Raw genomic sequence first — 23,098 nt, 5'->3', positions numbered from 1 at the left:
GTCAAACTCTCTTTGGTGTCTTAGAAATATTGAAGGTGACTAGAAAGCAATTGGTATTTTATATCTGTCAAACTTTATTTCAAAGACCACATGCTCAATGAAACCCCTTACATGACGTATGCTCTCTTTGCTCTTTGAATTCTGTAATACTGTATTTAGATCTATCTTATAATAAATTTCATACTCAATCACTAAATAGGTTTATATACTTGTATTATCCCTCCTGCTAGTTGAGGTCTGTGTTTTCATCTTCTTTTATGGCCATCAGAAAACCACCACTATAACTTCTACATGGTAATGTGAAATATGCAGCAAAAAAGTGTGTTGCATGAATTATTTTCCCCCAAATGAACTGTTAGCTCTATAAAAACAGATAACCTGCCTTTTCTTTCCTTGTGTTTTGCTTTCTGCCTGCCATTGTGATTTCCACATAGTTTGTATTAGATAAATGTGTTGATTGATGAATCAGTTTAGACAAAATTAAAAGCCTTTTAATACACATTTTTAGAAATTATTTGTATTACCTCTAGATGGAAATGCATGTACAGACACAGCTGATGCATTCCCTTCACCTTTCAACAATTCAAACTTAAGTAATCAAAGTTATTAGCTACTATCAACTCCAGAATAAAGTGTAAGTTTGCGGGCCCTGTCTCTTAAGTGTCAGGCAAAACAAGTTTGCTATTGTCAATTCAACAGAACTGTGGGTATTACATCAAAGGGAGGCAGGAATGAACCGGTGTTGAAAAAAATTCATAAAACAAAATTCTTAGAGCCCCGAATTGTGATATGGCTTTCTTTTTGAAATAATGCTTTAGTGAAATACTGCAAATTTTTATTGAGCATCTATTATGTAACCAGTTAATCTTTTATGATACAAAAGGAAGAGAATATAGTTCTTGCCCAAAGGAATTTAGAACCCATTCCAACATAAATGCTAATTGCTTTGGGAGTTGATTCTTTCCTTCCACTAAAGACCTTGAAAATCTAATCCCCACTTTCTTACAAAATACCAGGGCCTCACCTCCCTTGGACAGTGAGCTGATTATAAATCAGTGCAGAGCATTTTATTTGGTAAGATAGGTAAATGCTGACTCTTTCATTTGGGAAGAAGATAGTGTGAGGTCAATCTGTCATCCTAGAATGTGCAGAAATAACCAACCACCGTGTTGACCCTAATAGCAGATTAGCTATGTCATTTTTAATTACCTCTGCTTTAGTACAATGAAAAAAAAAAATGGCCTCACGTTCCACTTTTCACGTATAAACTCTTTAGGCTGATACCTCCTGAATGTCTTAGCAGGGCACTGCAGGCCTCCTGAGACAGGCAGTCACAGATAATGAACTCTAATGGAACTAGCTGCTGAACTAAGCTTGATAATCCCAGCCCTTGAAACTTACCTATGCGAGTGAGGCATGTACTAATTCCCAATCAGATTCCAACCCAGCATTTGCTGCTGAAGTGAAATCATTTCCAATTACCAACAATGTCTAAAGATAATCATGAACACTCACCTAGTCATATCCACTTGCATACATGAAGCAGACGGACTGCACCCATGGACACACATTATTCCTGAGTCAAAGCAAAGACCTTCTGAGTCTGAACAAGTCAGTAAATGCCAGGAGGCAGAATTTTGGCAGTGGATGCTTTTGCTGTCAGGAAGGCAGGGTTTAGACTGACCATTTAAAGACTTCACTGCCTTTATTTCACGTGGTAGCTGCATTTTAACAAATATTTTCTCCCTGCTCCACCTCCATTCCATTCTCACCAGCCCCCAGGTCTTGTACCAGGACCTATAGAGAGCTCACAGGCATTAACAGAGTTACCTCTCTTGACATTGGCCACACCTCATTAGCAGGAAACAATAAAGAGCAGTTTGGACTTGGAGGCAGAAGCTCTTGATAGGACGGACCCTAAGATTTCTTCTTTACCAATAGGGTGAACTTGAGCAAGAACCAGAACATCACTGACCCTGTTTTTTCATCTGGAAAATAGCTATATCAATACCTAATTATAGAATTTCTAAAACAGGAGGAAAATAGCCAAAGAAATTTTCATGGAAAAGGCTATTGTACCGCTGTGGCAAGGTCCTCACAGAGTGGGATGATTATCACATTTGCTATGAAGTCCCATTCCGCATTTCCATCTTGCAGGCTCAGTGGCGGGAATGGCTGTCTTTCCAGTGATGCTTCACATTAGCCAAGCATGTAAAGACTGAGGTCTAACTTCTGAAAGCCTGTGCTCAATTTAAAATGAAAACTATATCTACCAAGGGGCACTGCACTTCTCTGTCAGTACACTATCTCCTTGAAGGCAGGGTCCATGGAAGCCAGATTATTATTAGAAGGGGTTTTCTGAATATGCAGAACATTTAATTATCTGACTCTACATATTTGAAAACAATACACTCAGACCTATGAACCCATCCTCATAACAAGGATACACATGCCATAGAAATAGGATAGGTCAAGTTCTTGATCACTCTCCTGGAGTGCACTTAGTGGTCACTCGAAAAAGATACCTCCAAGATGCTCCTTTGCCTAGGCTTCTGTTGGTGGCCAAATCCCTTCATCACTGGCATATTCTTCCCTTAATCAATTCAGTCAAGTTGATATTTTTAAATTGCAATCAAGTGTTTCTAGCTAAAGACATTCCTGACTCTGAATGGGGATTTTGCACACCTTTGCTTTGATCGGTTATATGCCGATTTTAAAGATACTCCTCACAGGAATATTTCCAAGTTGTGTGAACATTTGAGGGATTTCAAATGGGTGAGGGGAGGATTAGAAACTAGATATACAAAATCTCTGATCATCTCATAATCACTGATTATGAAGATTAAATTAATCAATATTTGTTAGCTTCTAAATGCTTTATATGATGAAAGCACTATAGAGCTCCTACTTGATAATACTGTTGTATTTGGGCATTTATTCCTTGGGATAAAGAAGCATGTAGGGGGGTAGTTCTTTTTGTTTTCAATTAACAGACAATAAGCTGTGTATACATTGAGTGTATGATTTGATAATTTTTGACATATATATGTATCTTGAAATAATCCCCACAGCCAGATAATGAACATGTATCCACCGCTACCAGCAAAAATTTCCTAGTAACCCTTTACAATCTTTCCCTTCCACACCTTTGTGCTTTGCCCTCTACTAGGCAAACACTAATCTTTCTGTTACTGTAGATTAGTTTGCATCTCCAAGAATTTTATGTAAATGGAATTATATATTCTCTTTTTTGTCCAGCTTCTTTTTTTTTTTAATTTATTTATTTGACAGACAGAGATCACAAGTAGGCAGAGAGGCAGGCAGAGAGAGAAGGGGGAAGCAGGCTCCCCGTGGAGCAGAGAGCCCGATGCAGGGCTCGATCCCAGGACTCTGGGATCATGACCTGAGCCGAAGGCAGAGGCTTTAACCCACTGAGCCACCCAGGTGCCCCTGTCCAGCCTCTTTTGACATAATTATTTTGAGAGTCATCCGTGTTTGTTGTTGTATGAGTAGTTCATTTCTCTTGGAGCGCCTGGGTGGGTCAGTGGTTTTTGCTTCTGTGTTAGGCTCAGGTCATGATCCCAGGGTCATGGGGTCAAGCCCCACACCAGGCTCCCTGCCCAGCGGGAAGTCTGCTTCTGCCTTTCTGTCTGCCCCACCCCCACTTGTGTTTGCTCTCTCAATTAAATAAAATCATTTTTAAAATAGTTCATTTCTCTTTCTTATTGAGTAGTACTCAACTGTATGTAGATACCAAAGTTTATGTATACCCTTATTGATGGACATTTGAGTTGTTTCCAGTGTTTGTCAATTACAAATAAAGCTGTTATAGACATATGCTTTCCCCTTTTTTTAGAGAAATATCTAGAAGTTAAATGACTGGTCCATATGGTAGGGATATACCTAGCTTTTTAAAGAAAATACCTAAACCAAGGGCTGCTGGAGGGGAAGGGTTTAGGGGGTAGGATGGCTGGGTGATGGACATTGAGAAGTGTATGTGCTATGGTGAGTGCTGTGAGTTGTGTAAGACTGATGATTCACAGACCTATACCCCTGAAACCAATAATATATGTTAATAAAAGAAAATAAAGAAAGAACAAAAATTTTTTTTAAAAAAAAGGGAAAGAGAATACCTAACTTTTCCAAAGGAGTTTTACATTACTATCAGCAGTGTAGAGTCGTTGTAATTCTTCCACATCACTGGCAACATTTGACATGGTCATTCTATAATTTCAGCTATTCTAATAGATATGTAATGAAATATCATTGTGGTTTTAATACACATTTCCCAAAAGACTAACGATGTTAAATGTTATTTGCCAGCTCTTTAATCTTCTTTGAAACATCTATTCATATCGTTTGCCTACTTTGTAATAGGGTTTTGTTTTCTTATTACTATGTTTAAGTATTTGGGATATAGGTTGTCCACCAAAGCTATACTTTACAAGTATTTTTCCCAGTTTTTGGCTTCTCTTTTTTAAAATTTTTATTGGAATATAGTTGACACATAATGCTATGTTAGTTTCAGGTGGATAATATAGAGATTCAACACGTTCACCACAAGTGTGGCTACCATTTTCCTGTTAACATGTTTCACAGAGCAGAAGCTTTTAATTTTGGTGAAATCCAATATATAAATTAATTATTTTATGATCACACTTTTGGTGTCATATCTTAAAAATATTTGCCTATCCCAAGGTCACAAAAGTTTTCCTCTATGCTTTCTTCTAGAAATTTTATCATTTTAGGTCTTACATCTTAGTTGAGGATTCATTTTTAGTTAATTTTTGGATATGATGTGGGGTATGAGACAATATTTTTTTTCCTTTATTTTCTTTCTTTTTTTTTCTGCATAGAGATGTCTACTTGTTTCAATATTGTGTTGAAAAGACTTTATTCCACTAAATTACTTTCTTACCTTCATTGAAAACTAGTGAAACATACATATGTGGGCCTATTTCTCAAATCTACTCCACTGTTTTGAGCTGTATCTCTATCTTTATGCCAATACCACTCTGTTTTCATTACTGTGGGTTTATAACACTCAAAAGCATGCAGTGTGAGTTTGCCACTATTGATCTTTCTCAAAGTTGTTTTGGCAATTCTAAATCTTTTGTGGTTTCACATGACTTTCAGACTCTAGATATTACTTCCATATTTGATTTTTAGTTTAATTCCATTTCAGTCAGAGAGCATAGTTTGTATTACTTGAATTATTTTAAATTTGTTGAGACTTGTTTTATTGCCCAGATTATGGTCTATTTTCACAAATGTTTCCTGTGCACAAGAAAAGTATGTGTGTGCCCTTAAGTGGAGTATTCCATAAATATCAGTTAGATAAAGTTGTGGATGAAGTTGTTTAAATATACATTTCTTGCTGATTTTTCTTGTCTACTTCTTCTATAAGTTACCAATACCTACTGTAATTGTAAATTTTTTATTTCTCCTTGTTATTGGATTGGTTTTAATTTCATGCATTTTATAGCTTAGTTACCAAATGCATATGCATTTAAGAATGTTATATCTTCGGATCGGAGTCAAGATGGCGGAGAAGTAGCAGGCTGAGACTACTTCGGGTAGCGGGAGATCAGCTAAATAGCTTATCTAAAGATTGCAAACACCTACAAATCCAACGGGAGATTGAAGAGAAGAAGAACAGCAATTCTAGAAACAGAAAATCAACCACTATCTGAAAGGTAGGACTGGCGGAGAAGTGAATCCAAAGCGACGGGAAGATAGACCGCGGGGGGAGGGGCCGGCTCCCGGCAAGCGGCGGAGCGACGGAGCAAAATCAGGACTTTTAAAAGTCTGTTCCACTGAGGGACATCGCTCCAGAGGCTTAACTGGGGTGAAGCCCAGGCGGGGTCAGCGCGGCCTCAGGTCCCGCAGGGTCGCAGAAGGATCGGGGGTGTCTGAGTGTCGCAGAGCTTACCAGTATTAGAACGGGGAAGCCGGCTGCAGAGACAGAGCCGAGGAGTGACTCTCAGCTCGGGGTTGCCTTGAACCGGTCGCAGGCTCGGTCAGCTCGGAGCGCGGCCGGAGGCCAGGGTGACGGGAGTCATTGGGCGCTGTTCTCTGAGGGCGCACTGAGGAGTGGGGCCCCGGGCTATCGGCTCCTCCGGGCCGGAGACCGGGAGGCCGCCATCTTCATTCCCGTCTTCCGGAACTCTACAGAAAGCGCTCAGGGAACAAAAGCTCCCGAAAGCAAACCTGAGAGGATTACTCAGCTACTCAGTGCGGCCCCGGGTAAGGGCGGTGCAACTCCACCTGGGGCAAAGCCGCTTGAGAATCACTACAACAGGCCCCTCCCCCAGAAGATCAACGGGAAACCCAGCCAGGACCAAGTTCACCTACCCAGGAGTGCTGTTTCAATACCAAGGAGAGTGGCAAAATTCCAGAGGAGAAGAAAGCAAAGCACGGAACTCATGGCTTTCTCCCCATGATTTTTTAGCCTTGCAGTTAATTTAATTTTTTTTTCTTTTTCAATTTTTTTTTCTTTTTCTCTTCTTCTGCTAAATTTTTTTTAACTTTTACCGTTTTCTTTTTTAACGTTTTTTAAAATAGTTTATCTAATATATATATATTTTTTCCTCTTTTTATATTTTTTCTTTATCGGCTTTCTTTTTTTAAATAGTTTCTTTTTTTTTTTTTAACCCATTTTTATCCCCTTTCTCCCCCCTCACGATTTGGGATCTCTTCTGATTTGGCTAAAGCATATTTTCCTGGGGTTGTTGCCACCCTTTTAGTATTTTACTTGCTCCTTCATAAACTCTTATCTGGACAAAATGACAAGGCGGAAAAATTCACAACAAAAAAAAGAACAAGAGGCAGTACCAAAGGCTAGGGACCTAATCAATACAGACATTGGTAATATGTCAGATATAGAGTTCAGAATGACGATTCTCAAGGTTCTAGCCGGGCTTGAAAAAGACATGGAAGATATTAAAGCAACCCTCTCGGGAGATATAAAAGCCCTCTCTGGAGAAATAAAAGAACTAAAATCTAACCAAGTTGAAATCAAAAAAGCTATTAATGTGGTGCAATCAAAAATGGAGGCTCTCACTGCTAGGATAAAGGAGGCAGAAGAAAGAATTAGCGATATATAAGACCAAATGACAGAGAATAAAGAAGCTGAGCAAAAGAGGGACAAACAGCTACTGGATCACGAGGGGAGAATTCGAGAGATAAGTGACACCATAAGACGAAACAACATTAGAATAATTGGGATTCCAGAAGAAGAGGAAACAGAGAGGGGAGCAGAAGGTATATTGGAGAGAATTATTGGAGAGAATTTCCCCAATATGGCAAAGGGAACAAGCATCAAAATTCAAGAGGTTCAGAGAACCCCCCTCAAAATCAATAAAAATAGGTCCACACCCCGTCACCTAATAGGAAAATTTACAAGTCTTAGTGACAAAGAAAAGATCCTGAAAGCAGCCCGGAAAAAGAAGTCTGTAACGTACAATGGTAAAAATATTCGATTGGCAGCAGACTTATCCACAGAGATCTGGCAGGCCAGAAAGAGCTGGCATGATATATTCAGAGTACTAAATGAGAAAAACATGCAGCCAAGAATACTATATCCAGCTAGGCTATCATTGAAAATAGAAGGAGAGATTAAAAGCTTCCAGGACAAACAAAAACTGAAAGAATTTGCAAATACCAAACCAGCTCTACAGGAAATATTGAAAGGGGTCCTCTAAGCAAAGAGAGACCCTAAAAGTAGTAGATCAGAAAGAAGCAGAAACAATATACAATAACAGTCACCTTACAGGCAATACAATGGCACTAAATTCATATCTCTCAATACTTACCCTGAATGTTAATGGGCTAAATGCCCCAATCAAAAGACACAGGGTATCAGAATGGATCAAAAAACAAAACCCATCTATATGTTGACTACAAGAAACTCATCTTAAACCCGAAGACACCTCCAGGTTTAAAGTGAGGGGGTGGAAAAGAATTTACCATGCTAATGGACATCAGAAGAAAGCAGGAGCGGCAATCCTTATAGCATATCAATTAGATTTTAAGCCAAAGACTATAATAAGAGATGAGGAAGGACACTGTATCATACTCAAAGGAACTGTCCATCAAGAAGATCTAACAATTTTAAATATCTATGCCCCTAACGTGGGAGCAGCCAACTATATAAACCAATTAATAACAAAATCAAAGAAACACATCGACAAGAATACAATAATAGTAGGGGATTTTAACACTCCCCTCACTGAAATGGACAGATCATCCAAGCAAAAGATCAACAAGGAAATCAAGGCCTTAAATGACACACTGGACCAGATGGACATCACAGATATATTCAGAACATTTCATCCCAAAGCAACAGAATACACATTCTTCTCTAGTGCACATGGAACATTCTCCAGAATAGATCACATTCTTGGTCCTAAATCAAGTCTCAACTGGTATCAAAAGATTGGGATCATTCCCTGCATATTTTCAGACCACAATGCTCTAAAGCTAGAACTCAATAACAAGAGGAAATTTGGAAAGAACCCAAATACATGGAGACTAAACAGCATCCTTCTAAAGAATGAATGTGTCAACCAGGAAATTAAAGAAGAATTGAAAAAATTTATGGAAACAAATGATAATGAAAACACAATGGTTCAGAATCTGTGGGACACAACAAAGGCAGTCCTGAGAGGAAAATATATAGCGGTACAAGCCTTTCTCAAGAAACAAGAAAGGTCTCAGGTACACAACCTAACCCTACACCCAAAGGAGCTGGAGAAAGAACAAGAAAGAAACCCTAAACCCAGCAGGAGAAGAGAAACCATAAAGATTAGAACAGAAATCAATGAAATAGAAACCAAAAAAACAATATAACAAATCAACAAAACTAGGAGCTGGTTCTTTGAAAGAATTAATAAGATTGATAAACCCCTGGCCAGACTTATCAAAAAGAGAAGAGAAAGGACCCAAATAAATAAAATCATGAATGAAAGAGGAGAGATCACAATGAACACCAAAGAAATACAGACAATTATAAGAACATACTATGAGCAACTCTACGCCAACAAATTTGACAATCTGGAAGAAATGGATGCATTCCTAGAGACATATAAACTACCACAACTGAACCAGGAAGAAATAGAAAGCCTGAACAGACCCATAACCAGTAAGGAGATTGAAACAGTCATCAAAAATCTCCAAACAAACAAAAGCCCAGGGCCAGATGGCTTCCCGGGGGAATTCTACCAAACACTTAAAGAAGAACTAATTCATATTCTCCTGAAACTGTTCCAAAAAATAGAAATAGAAGGAAAACTTCCAAACTCATTTTATGAGGCCAGCATCACCTTGATCCCAAAACCAGACAAGGATCCCAACAAAAAAGAGAACTACAGGCCAATATCCTTGATGAACACAGATGCAAAACATTCTCAAAATGTTGAAAATAGAACTACCCTATGACCCTGCAATTGCACTGCTGGGTATTTACCCTAAAGATACAAACGTAGTGATCCGAAGGGGCACGTGCACCCGAATGTTTATAGCAGCAATGTCTACAATAGCCAAACTATGGAAAGAACCTAGATGTCCATCAACAGACGAATGGATAAAGAAGATGTGGTATATATACACAATGGAATACTATGCAGCCATCAAAAGAAATGAAATCTTGCCATTTGCGACGACGTGGATGGAACTAGAGGGTATCATGCTTAGCGAAATAAGTCAATCGGAGAAAGACAACTATCATATGATCTCCCTGATATGAGGGAGAGGAGATGCAACATGGGGGGTTAAGGGGGTAGGAGAAGAGTAAATGAAACAAGATGGGATTGGGAGGGAGACAAACCATAAGTGACTCTTAATCTCACAAAACAAACTGAGGGTTGATGAGGGGAGGGGGTTGGGAGAGGGGGGTGGGGTTATGGATATTGGGGAGGGTATGTGCTATGGTGAGTGCTGTGAAGTGTGTAAACCTGGCGATTCGCAGACCTGTACCCCTGGGGATAAAAATATATGTTTATAAAGCTGTAAAAAAAAAAAAAGAAAAAGAAAAAAGAAAGGATGAATACCCAAGTTTTGTAGCAACATGGACGGGACTGGAAGAGATTATGCTGAGTGAAATAAGTCAAGCAGAGAGAGTCAATTATCATATGGTTTCACTTATTTGTGGAGCATAACAAATAGCATGGAGGACAAGGGGAGATGGAGAGGAGAAGGTAGTTGAGGGAAATTGGAAGGGGAGGTGAACCATGAGAGACTATGGACTCTGAAAAACGATCTGAGAATTTTGAAGGGGTGGGGGGTGGGAGGTTGGGGGCACCAGGTGGTGGGTATTGTAGAGGGCACGGATTGCATGGAGCACTGGGTGTGGTGCAAAAATAATGCATACTGTTATGCTGAAAAAATAAAAAATTAATTAAAAAAAAGAATGTTATATCTTCTTTTTATTCACCTTGTGATTTTTTTTTAACTTAACATATAATGCATTATTTGCTTCATGGGTACAGGTCTGTGAATCATCAGTCTCACACAATTCACAGCACTTACCATAGCACATACTCTCCCTAATGTCCGTAACCCAGCCATCCGATCCTTTCCCCGTACTCCTCAGTTTGTGTCCTAAGAGTCTTTTATGGTTTGTTTCCCTCTCCAGTCCCATTTTGTTTCATTTTTCCCTCCTTTCCCCTCCATGACTTCCTGCCCTGCTTCTTAAATTCCTCATATCAGAGAGATCATATGATAGTTCTCTTTCTCTGACTGACTTATTTCACTTAGCATAATACCCTCTACTTCCACCCATATCATTGCAAATGGCAAGATTTCATTTTTTTCTGACTTCACAGTATTCCATTGTACAAATTACCACATCTTCTTAATCCATTCACCTATTGATGGACATCTAAGCTCTTTCCATAGTTCAGCTATGGTAGACACTGCTGCTATAAACATTGGGGTGCAGGTGCCCCTTTGGATCACTACATTTGTATCTTTAGAGTAAATACCCAGTAGTGTGATTGCTGGGTTGTAGGGTAGCTATATTTCAATTTTTTGAGGAACCTCCATACTGTTTTCCAGAGTGGCTGCGCCAGCTTGCTTTCTCACGAACTGTGGAGGAGGGTTCCCCTTTCTCCACATCCTTGCCAACACCTGTCATTTCCTGAATGGCTAATTTTAGCTATTCTGACTGGTGTGAGGTGGTATCTCATTGCGGTTTTGATTTGTATCTCCCTGACGCCACATGATGTTGAGACTTTTTATGGGTCTATTGGCCATTTGGATGTCTTTGCAGAAATGTCTGTTCATGTCTTCTGCCCATTTCTTGATTGGATTATTTTTTCTTTGTGTGTTGAGTTTGATAAATTCTGTATAGATTTTTGGATACTAGCTCTTTATCTCATATGTCATATACAAATATCTTCTCCCATTCTGTTGGTTGTCTTTTGGTTTTGTTGACTGTTTCTTTTGCTGTGCAAAAGTTTTATCTTGATGAAATCCAATGGTTCATTTTTGCCCTTGCTTCCATTGCCTTTGACTATGTTTCTAGAAAGAAGTTTCTGTGGCTGAGGTCGAAGAGGTTGCTGTCCGTGTTCTCCTCAAGGATTTCGATGTATTCCTGTCTCACATTGAGGTCTTTCATCTATTTTGAGTCTTATTTTTGTGTGTGATGTAAGGAAATGGTCCAGTTTCATTCTTCTGCATGTGGCTGTCCAATTTTTCCAGCACCATTTGTTAAAGAGACTGTCTTTTTTCTATTGCACATTCTTTCCTGCCTTGTCGAGATTAGTTGACCATAGAGTTGAGGGTCCATTTCTGGGCTCTCTATTCTGTTCCACTGATCTATGTGTCTGTTTTTCTGCCAGTACCACACTGTCTTTTTTTTCCCATTTCTTTTATTTCAAATTCAGAGTAATACATCAGTCAGGGAATCATAGTTGACAACTTAGATGTCTTAATGATTACAACTTTGTAATAGAGCTTGAAGTCTGGAATTGTGATGCCACCAAATTTGGTTCTTCTATTCAAGATTCCTCTGGCTATTCAGGGTCTTTTCTGGTTCCATACAAATTTTAGGATTATTTGTTCCATTTCTTTAAAAAAAAAATGGATGGTATTTTGATAGGTATTGCATTAAATGTGGATATTGCTTTAAGTAACATAAACATTTTCACAATATTTGTTCTTCCAACCCATGAGCATGGAACGTTTTTCTATTTCGTGTGTCTTCCTCAATTTCCTTCATGAGTACTTTATAGTTTTCTGAGTACATTCTTTGCCTCTTTGGTTAGGTTTATTCCTAGGTATCTCATGGTTTTGGGTGCAATTGTAAATAAGATCAACTCCTTAATTTCTTTGTCTTCTGTCTTGTTATTTGTGTATAGAAATGCAACTGATTTCTGTGCATTGATTTTATATTCTGATATTTTACTGAATACCTGTATGAGTTCTAGCAGTTTTGGGGTGGAGTCTTTTGGATTTTCTACATAAAGTTTCATGTCATCTGTAAAGAGTAAGAGTTTGACTCCTTCTTTGACAATTCAGTTGCCTTTTATTCTATTGTTGTTGTTGTTGTTGTTGTCTGATTGCTGAGGGCCAGGACTTCCAGTACTGTGTTGAACAGTAGTGGTGACAGCCCTGTCATGTTCCTGACCTTAGGGGAAAAGCTTTCAGTTTTTCCTTATTAAGAATGATATTCGCTGAGGGTTTTTCATAGATAACTTTGATGATATTGAGGTATGTGCCTTTTATCTCCACACTGTGAAGAGTTTTGATCAAGGAAGGACACTGTACTTTGTCAAATGCTTTTTCAGCATCTACTGAGAGTACCACATGGTTCTTGTTCTTTCTTTCATTAATGCATCACATTGATTGATTTGTGGAATTTGAACCAAATTTGCAGCCCAGGAATAAATCCCACTTGGTCGTGGTGAATAATCCTTTTGATGTACACTTGGATCCTATTGGCTAGTATTTTGGTGAGAATTTTTCATCCATGTTCATCAGGGATATTGGTCTGTAATTCTCCTTTTTGATGGGATCTTGGTCTGGTTTTAGAATCAAGGTAATGCTGGCCTCATAAAATGAGTTTGGAAGTTTTCCTTCCATTTCTATTTTTGGAACAGCTGCAGGAGAATAGGTATTAATTCTTTAAACGTTTGATAGACTTCCCCTGGGAAGTCCTCTGGCCCTGGGCTCTTGTTTGTTGGGAGATTTTTGATGACTGCTTCAATCTGTTATGGGTCTCTTCAGGTTTTCTATTTCTTCCTGGTTGAATTTTGGTAGTTTATACATCTCTAGGAATGCATCCATTTCTTCCAGATTGTCACATGTGCTGGCAGATAGTTGTTCATAATATGTTCTTAATCATTTGTATTTCTTTGATGTTGGTTGTGATCTCTCCTCTTTCATTCATGATTTTATATATTTGGGTCCTTTCTCTTTTCTTTTTATAAGTCTGGCCAGCAGTTTATCAATTTTTAAAGATTTATTTATTTATTTTACAGAGAGAGAGAGAGAGAACAAGTAGGCAGAGAGGCAGGCAGAAAGAGATGGGGAAGCAGGCTCCCTGATGAGCAGAGAGCCCAATGTGGGGCACAATCCCAGGACCCTGAGACCATGACCTGAGCCAAAGGCAGAGGCTTAACCCACTGAGCCACTCAGGTACCCCAGGGGTTTATCAATCTTATTAATTCTTTGAAAGAACCAGCTTCTAGTTTTGTTGATCTGTTCTACTGTTTTTGGTTTCGATTTCATTGATTTCTGCTCTGATCTTTATTATTTCTTTCCTCCTGCTGGGTTTAGGGTTTCTTTGCTGTTCTTTCTCCAGCTCCTTTAGGTGTAGAGTTAGCTTGTGTGTTTGAGACCATTATTGTTTCTTCAGAAAGGCTTGTATTGCTGTATACTTTCCTCCCCAGACAGCCTTTGCTGCATCCCAAAGATTTTAAACAGTTGTGTTTTCATTTTCATTTTTTTCCATGAATCTTTTTAATTCTTCTTTAGTTTCCTGGTTGACCCATTCGTTCTTTAGTAAGACGCTTTTTAGCCTCCATGTATTTGATCTCTTTCCAAATTTCCTCTTGTGGTGGAGTTCTAGTTTCAAAGCATTTTGGTCTGAAAATATGCAGGGAATGATCCCAATCTTTTGGTACTGGCTGAGACCAATTTGTGAACCAGGATGTGATCTATTCTGGAGAATGTTCCATGTACACCAGAGAAGAATGTGTATTCTGTTGCTTTGGGATGGAATGTTCTGAATATATCTGTGATGTCCATCTGGTCCAGTGTGTCATTTAAAGCCTTTATTTCCTTGTTGACCTTTTGACCTTTTGCTTAGATGACCTGTCCATTTCAGTAGGGGGGTGTTAAAGTCCCCTACTATTATTGTATTAGTGTTGATGTGTTTCTTTTTTTTTGTTATTAATTGGTTTGTATAATTGACTTCTCCCATGTTAGTTGCATAGTTATTTAAAACTGTTAGATCTTCTTGTTGAACAAACCCTTTAAGTATAATATAGTATCCTTCTTCATCTCTTATTGCAGGCTTTGGCTTAAAATTTAATTTATCTGATATAGCAATTACCACCCCAGCTTTCTTTTGATGTCCATTAGCATGGTAAATTGTTTTCCATTTTAAATCTGGAGGGGTCTTTGGGTCTAAAATGAGTTTCTTGCAAACAGCATATCAATGGGTCTTGTTTTTTCTTATCCATTCTGATACCCTGTGTCTTTTGATTGGGGCACTTAGCCCATTTACATTCAGGGTAACTACTGAAAGATAAAAATTTAGTGCCATTGTATTGTCTGGAAGGTGGCTGTTACTGTATATTGTCTCTGGTCCTTTCTGGTCTGTTAATTTTAGTCTTTCTCTTCACTTGCAGGACCCTTTTCAATATTTCCTGTAGGGCTGGCTTGGTGTTTGCAATTTTTTTTAGTTTTAATTTGTCCTGGAAGCTTTTTATCTCTACTAATATTTTCAGTGACAGTCTAGCTGGATACAGTATTCTTGGCTACATATTTTTCTCAAATAGTGCTCTGAATATATCATGCCAGTCCTTTATGGCCTGCAAGGTCTCTGTGGACAGGTCTTCTGCCAATCTAATATTTCTACCATTATATGTTACAGACCTCTTATCCTGAGTTGCTTAGGATTTTGTCTTTGTCACTGAGACTTGTAAGTTTTACTATTAGCTGATGGGATGTTGACAATTTTATCAATTTTAAGGGGGGGGGTTCTCTGTGCCTCCTAGATTTTGATGCTTATTCCTTTCCCCAAAGTAGGGAAGTCCTCTGGTATAATTTGTTCCAATATGCTTTCTGCCCACGCCCCTCTTTTTTTTCTTCTTCTGGGGCCCCAATTATTCTAACATTGTTTCATCATATGGTATCACTTAACTTTCGAATTCTCCCCTCTTGACTCAGTAGTTGTTTATATCTCTTTTTCTCAGCTCCTTTATTCTCCATCACTTGGTTTTCTATCACTGATACTCTCTTCTGCATCATTTATCCTAACAGTACAAAACTCCATTTTTTTTGCACCTCATTAATAGCTTTTATTTCAACTTGATTTGATTTTGTTCTTTTATTTCTCCAGAAAGGTATTCTCTAATATCTTCTGTGCTTTTTTCAAGCCCAGCTAGCATCTTTGTAATCATCACTCTGAAATATAGTTCTGACATCTTACTAATGTCCATATTGATTGGGTCCCTAGCAGTCCATACTGTTGGGCTGGCAGAAAGAAAGGGCTACTTAAGATGGCAAAAGTTCCCACCACAAAACCTGAGCTCAGACAGGAGAACAAAGACCCAAGCAGGAATCTGAAAAACCCCCCGCCCCGGGCTCCCGTGGACCAATGGGACCCTGACAAGCAGGCGAAATACCCAAATAAGGGAAACTTGCCAAAAGACCCCTGAACTCCCCTCAAGGCCCCTTAAAAGCCCCTTCTCCCTGCCTTGGGCGCGACTTCCACCACTCTGCTTTCCAGAGTCACAGAACCTCGCCCGAGGGTGCCCACCTCCTCCCGGCGCAACTTTCCTGGCTCCCCTTCTCCTGAGCCCTGAAATTTCGCCAGAGAGTGCCTTTAATAAATCTTGCCTTATACCCACTTTGCCTGGTGTTGTGTTTATCTCGCCGGAAAAACTTTACACATACTATACTGACTCTTGTTCTTTCTTTTGAGGTCAGTTTTTTCACCTTGTCATTTTATCCAGAGAAGAAAGATGAATGAAAGAACAAAATACTAAAAGGGTAGCAATGACCCCAGAAAAATACACACTAGCCAAATTAGAAGAGATCAGAAACTTGGAGGATAAGAAAGGAAAGAAAAAAAAAGTGTATATATATATATATATATATATATATATATATATATATATGTGTGTGTGTATATATATATATATATGTACATACATATGCACACATACGTGTGTGTGTGTGTGTGTGTGTGTGTGTGTGTGTGTGTGTGTGTGTTAGCCTTCTGAATAGAACACACCCACACACTTGATTTTGGGAGCATTTTGGTCTGTTAGAAGACACTGCCTCCCAAAATTTTAAAGAAACTGAAACATATATATGTATACAAAAATAAGAGTAAACATGATGAAGGGATGGAATATGACTGTAAAGGTGAAAATTTAAAAAGACTTTTATAAAGGAATTGATAAGATAAAACAGTTTAAAAAGTTAAAATGGAAAGAGGAAAAAACTTAAAAATTTAAAAAAAAATTTAAGAAAAATTTAACTTTGAAAGACTAAGGAATCATGGAGGAAAAGCCATGAATTCTATGTGCTGTATTTCCCTAGCTGAAGTTTTGCAGTTCTCATGGATTGGTGAACTTGCCTTGGCTGAATGTTCTTGTTTATCTTCTGGGGGAGGGGCTTGTTCCAGTGATTCTCAAATATCTTTCCCTGAGGTAGAATTGCACTTCCCTTGCCAGGGGTCAGGCTATGTAATCTGCTTGGGTTTGCTCTGGATGGCTTTTGTTCCCTGCAAGCTTTCCATACAGCTTTGGAAGCTGAGAATGAAAATGGTGGCTTCCAAATCTCCTGCCCCATAGGAGCCGAGAGCTAGGGGTCCCACTCCTCAAAGCACCCTCAAAGGAAAACAGTCAATCATTCCCATCTTCCTGGTCTCCAGTCACACTCTGTGCTCACCCAGCCTGTGACCAAACAATTCTATCTCTGGCACTCAACCCTGTTAGGAGTCTCCAGACCCAGCAGATTCCTGCAGTGCATTCCCATGCCACTCTCCCAGGGAAGAAAGGTGAAGCTCCCCAGATCTGCTACTTGTGTGGTCCCTGTTCAAAGAGTTGGTGCCCAACTGTGCTAGGAATCACGGTTTATGGAACCCTGAGCTGAGACCTCCCCGCCCTTCTCAGCTCTGTCTTTGCAACCACTTTTTCTGCTCTGATACCTGAAAGCTCTGCCACACCCAGCCACCCCAAGTCTTCTTGTGACTGAGAGACCTGAGACCACATTGTCCCTGTGAGGGCTCCAACCCCCACTTAGACTCTGGAGTGATGTCCCTCAGTGGAGCACACTTCTAAAATTTCCAATTTTGTGCTCTGCTTGCACAGGAGTCAGCCACTCCCCATGCGGTCTATCTTCCCATATATTGCCTCAGATTCACTTCTCCACTTGTCCTACCTTCCAGAAATGGTCACTTTTCTGTTCATAGAATTGCTACTATTGTTCTCTTCAATCACCTCTTGAGTTTGTAGGTGTTCAGAATGGTTTGATAACTATCTAGCTGAATTCCTGGGACCCTTCGAAATTTAGGTCTCCTACTCCTCTGCCATCTTGCTCCTCCCAAAATATTATATCTTCTTGATGAATTGCTCCTTTATCATAAAATAACCTTCTTTATCTCTAGTAACATTCATTGCTCTAAAATATGCTTTGCTTGATATTAATATGGTCACTCCAGATTTTTTTATAGTGTTATAGTGGTACACATTTTTCTTATCCTTTATTTTTAAGCGATTTTTGTCTTTATATTTGAAGCACATTTCTTCTAGGCAGCATATAATTGGATCTTCCCTTTTTTTTTAATCCTGTCCTTTTAATTCATCTATTTAGACCATTTATATATAATGTGTTTAATTTTGTGGATGACTTTTAAATCTAATAACTTCCTACTTGTTTCCTATTTATCTTCTCTAATCTTTGTTGCATTTTCCCCTTTTTTCTGTCACCTTTTGAAGTTTTTAAAGTTTATTCCATCTCCATCATTGGCTTATTAGCTAGAGATTACTTTTAGTGGTTTTATAGAGTATAGTATGCATTCATTTTTAATTTCAATTATACTGAGGTTTAAATAACATAAAATTTTGAGATATTTAAAGTGTACATTGTGGCAACTTGATATACATATATATATTATGAAAGAAATCTCCCCACCTAACTGCTTAACATATCCAACTTCACTTTTTTTTTTTGATGAGAACATTTAAGTTCTATTAGAAAATTTCAATTATACAACACAGTGTTATCAAGTATAGGCACCATGTTTTGCATTAGATCCTCAGATCTTATTCGTATGACAATTGAAAGTTTGTGCCATTTCTCCCTCTTTTACCATCCCCAGTCCCATCAACCACTTTTCCATGAGTTTGACCTATGTTTTTAGATTTCATATATAAGTAATACCATGTAGTATTTTTCTTTCTGTCTCATTGCACTTAGCAAAATGACCTCAAGATTAATCCATGTTGTCACAAAGAGCAGGACTTACTTCTATTGAGTATATATGCCGTATATACACATATTACATCTTCTTTATCCATTCACCCATGTTTTGATGGACACTTAGGTTGTTTACATATTTTGGCTATTATGAATAATGCTGCAATAAACATGGGAATGAGGGTATCTCTTTGATATTTTGTTTCTATTTCTTTTGGATATACACCCAGAAGTGGGATTGCTGGATCATATAGTAGCTCCACTTTAAATTTCTTGAGGAACCTCCATATAATTTTCCATATTAGCTGTACCAATTTATAGTCCCACCAAAAATGCACAAGGATTCCCTTTTCTCCACATCCTCACCAACATATGTTACCTCTTGTCTTTTTGATAATAGCCATTCTAAGATGGCTATTATCTTATTATGGTTTTGATTTGCATTTTGTTAATGATTAGTAATGTTGAGCACATTTTCATAAACCTGATGGCCATCTGTATGTCCTCTTTGGAAAAAAATACCTATTCAGTTTCTCTGTCCATGCTTTAAATCAGACTTTGTTGGGTTTTGTGGGGTGTGTGTGTGTGTGTGTGTGTGTGTTGCCATTGAGTTGTACGGTTCTTTATATAATCTGGATATTCACCCCTTAAGCAAATATATTATTCTGTACCTTATTACATAGATTACCTCTTGGTGTATGTCTTTAATGTATCACAATCTGCTTTCAAGCAATATTATAACGTTTGACCTATAGTATTAGAATCTTACAATTGCAGAGTTCAGTTCCCTTCTGACTTTTGCTCTATTATAGCCATATATTTTAATTTTCCATAAATTATAAGCCATGCACTATATTTTCATTTAGTTTAAGCAGTTTAAAACTATCTTTAAAAGATATTTATATCACAATAAAGTATTTTATTTATGTATGTCATTACCATTTTAAGTGTTCTTTCCTTGGTGTGAAAACCATAATTTCATTCCCTGTCATTTTCCTTCTGCCTGAAGGACTTCCTTTGAAATACTCATAATAGTAGTCTTTCTGGTGGTATGTTCTTTTAGCTTTGTTCTGTCTAAACATTTTTGTTTTGCCATTGTTTTAAAGACAATTGTGCTAGGTATAGAATTCTAGGTTGACAGCTTGCTTACTTGCTTGCTTTTCTCTAAAGATGTTGCTTTACTGTTATCTCACTTATCCTGCTTCCAATGAGAAATCTGCAGTCATCCTTACCTTTGTTATCCTGTGTATAAAATCATTTTTGTCTGATTCTTTTTAAAACTTTCTTTGTATCAATGAATATGTAATATTTAATTATAATCTATTTCAGTTAATTTTATTCATGTTTCTTGTCGTGGCCTTTATTAAGCTGCTTGAATCTATGTGTCTGTAGCTTTCGTAAAATTTGGAAACCTTGGGCCATATTTCTTTCTTTTTTTTTTTTTTTTTGCTTGCCTACACACCCACCTGCTTTCTTCTTGTTGAAATTCGATTATAGTATATTAGATTGCTTGAAATATTGGACAACTGACTGATGCTTTCTTTGTTATTTTTTCTTAATATTATCTTCTCCCTCTGTTTCAATTTTAATAACTTTTACTATTATGTATTTAAATATACTAATAATTTTTCCTGCAATATCTAATCTGCCATTAATCCTATCCTATGTATTTTTTTTTCACACACTGATGTTTTCAATCTCTAGAAATCTATTTTGGGTATTTGTTGTATCTTCCATGACTCCATTTAAGTGTTAGAACATATAGAATGCAATTAGAATAACTAATTTTAATGTTGTTTTTGTTCATTTTAATATTTATGTTTGTCTGGGGTTATTTTGACTGATTTATCTCTTCATTTTCAAGTACCCTATTTTCCTGTTTATTTGCATGCCAAAAAATTTTTATTAGAAGCCAGATATTATATTTTCGCCTGAATATTTTACATGACAGATGTTTTAATATTCCTACAAATACTCCTAAGCTTTGTTCTAAAATGGATTTAATTGTCTTGGAATCAGTGTGATCCTTCAGTCTTCATTTTAAGATTTATAAGACTGCACTAGAACAATGCCTAGTAGGGCTATTTAGGTTCCACAACTGAGGTTAGACCTTTTTGTGTATTCTCCCCAGTACCTTCTTAATTATGAGGTTTTTCAGTCTAGTTTTTGAGAACAGGCACTACTTCTAATTCTGTGTGCATTAGGTATAGTTATTTCTGTTTTTTTTTTAAATAATCAATTGACTTTCTTTTTTTCTTTTTTACTCAGGTATAAATGACATATAACAGGTTCTATTATTTCTAATCATTTTAGATGAGTCTTCCCCATATGAGTAAACACATATTTCATCATCAAACACATACTTTGATACTCTACTGAATACATGAGAGAAACCTTCCACAGCTCTCTGGAGTTATTTTCTTGCACAATTCTTTGATCTCTGGTACTCCTTCCTGTGAATTCTAGTTGCTTTGGTTTTCTCAGATTTGTAGCTCTAATTCTTCAATTCAAGGATTCTCCCAGGCTGTTCCTTGCCCCCTCCTCTAGCCCTTGGCCTAGAAACTTTTTCAAGGCAATAGTCTGAGGAAAATGTAGAGTTCATCACAATTTGGAGTTTGTCACCTGATGCCCAGTGGGAGATGTTATTTTATGATTTTTTTTTTTTTAGTTGTTTCAGGCAGGAATGTGAACCTGATTTTGTCATCCCATCTTGTAAAAATCTTTGGCATGTGGCTTTTTTAGTAATATATATTTATTTTATGCTTCATGACCAAAGACTTCAGTATAGAGAAGGGAGCTGAGAGTTTCCTCTACTGTGTATAGTAACTGCACTTTTTGTCCATGATTTGAACTTCCTAGGGTCTTCTCTTCACCTGCACAGATAGGTCTTAAGACCAATGTATATGTTCTTGTGTACTAAGCCAACAATTTAGGGAATTCGGGCATTCTTTCTCAGTGCATTTTCAAATTACTTAAGTAGTTCCATTATAAGTAGTAAATCTATTGACTGAGTTAAGTGTCGCTGTGAAAATATCATTAATTGTTAAGAAGATGCTTTCTTTAGTTTCTTAAGCATAGAATATATCTATTGTCAACCTAGTTTCATGGAGAGCTAAGCTTTAGGAAGCACTCAGTCTATCGTTCCTCCACTTCTTCTCAGGCACAGAAACTTGTTCTGTCAGCAAGTCTATGTGTGACATAAGATGGACGTAGACTTAACATAAGTTGCAATTAGAACAACTCATTCACTGAACTTTCCAATGGAGAAGACACTGTTTTTCAAAGTAAATTAACTCTCAAGCCAACTGAACATAATAAGGCACTTAGGAAACCTACACAAAAACTTATTAGAATCTGGTATTAGCTGTTTTCCTGGAAGTTAGTTATAGTCAATATGCATCTATTAACTATAAATATTAAGTAACTGATAAGCATAATAATTTTTCATATATTTTTTTCACTTTAAAAATAACCCAGTATTGTTACCCTCAGTTTTTACATGAGGAAAGTAAAGCTTGGAAAAGACAAATAGCCCATCCCAGTGTCATACAGCTGAAAAATAGCAGTATACAGTTTAATTCCTGAAGTCCATTCAGTTTCAAATTTCTTGATCTTTCTACTGTTATCATGCTGCCTCCAAAAAAATGTGACCTTGACTCAAACCAGATGGTTTAGTGTTTCACTAGCAGGCATGGAAATTTTATTCCACTTGGATGTTTTGCACTGAATAATTATAATTTTTCTTATTATAATTGATGAAAACTCAGGAATCATCTTGACACTTATTTATTTTAAAGTTGTTTGGCAATTTATTGAGTCTAGTGAACTTTCTGAAGAAACGATTGTCATACTTTAGTTGCAACCCATGATCTAAAAATATGCCATTCAAGAAACCACTAAAGTTTTAGGGTTGATATGCATAGAAAGTCTGCCAATAGAAGAAACAGAATTTTGTACATGTGATTGATTTTCATTTGTATAAAAAAATGTCATGCTAGGGTAAGGATAAGTTCAATAATCTCACAAGTTAATCAAATGTCAAACCTAGGCAAAGTAGGAAGAAAGACATCAATATGTCATCCTAGGTGGATTTCATTTAAAAAAAAAGAGTAGTATGTATATTCTTTTAAAGTCTGTTTGCTTTTCTAAAAGTAACCCAAATAATGTAAATAGAAAGAAAGTCTAAAGATGCAGATTTAATTCTTTTTTTTTAAAGATTTTATTTATTTATTTGCTAGACAGAGATCATAAGCAGGCAGAGAGAGAGGAGGAAGCAGGCTCCCTGCTGAGCAGAGAACCCGATTCAGGTCTCTATCCCAGGACACTGGGATCATGACCTGAGCTGAAGGCAGAGGCCTTAACCCACTGAGCCACCCAGGCGCCCCCAGATTTAATTCTAACAGTGCAATTGAGCAGGTATATCACTTCGAGTGGGAATGCA

Source organism: Lutra lutra, chromosome 2, assembly GCF_902655055.1.
Source record: "Lutra lutra chromosome 2, mLutLut1.2, whole genome shotgun sequence".
Lineage (NCBI taxonomy): Eukaryota > Metazoa > Chordata > Mammalia > Carnivora > Mustelidae > Lutra > Lutra lutra.
The sequence above is the reverse complement of the archived record's forward strand: the minus strand, read 5'-3'. Positions refer to the sequence as shown.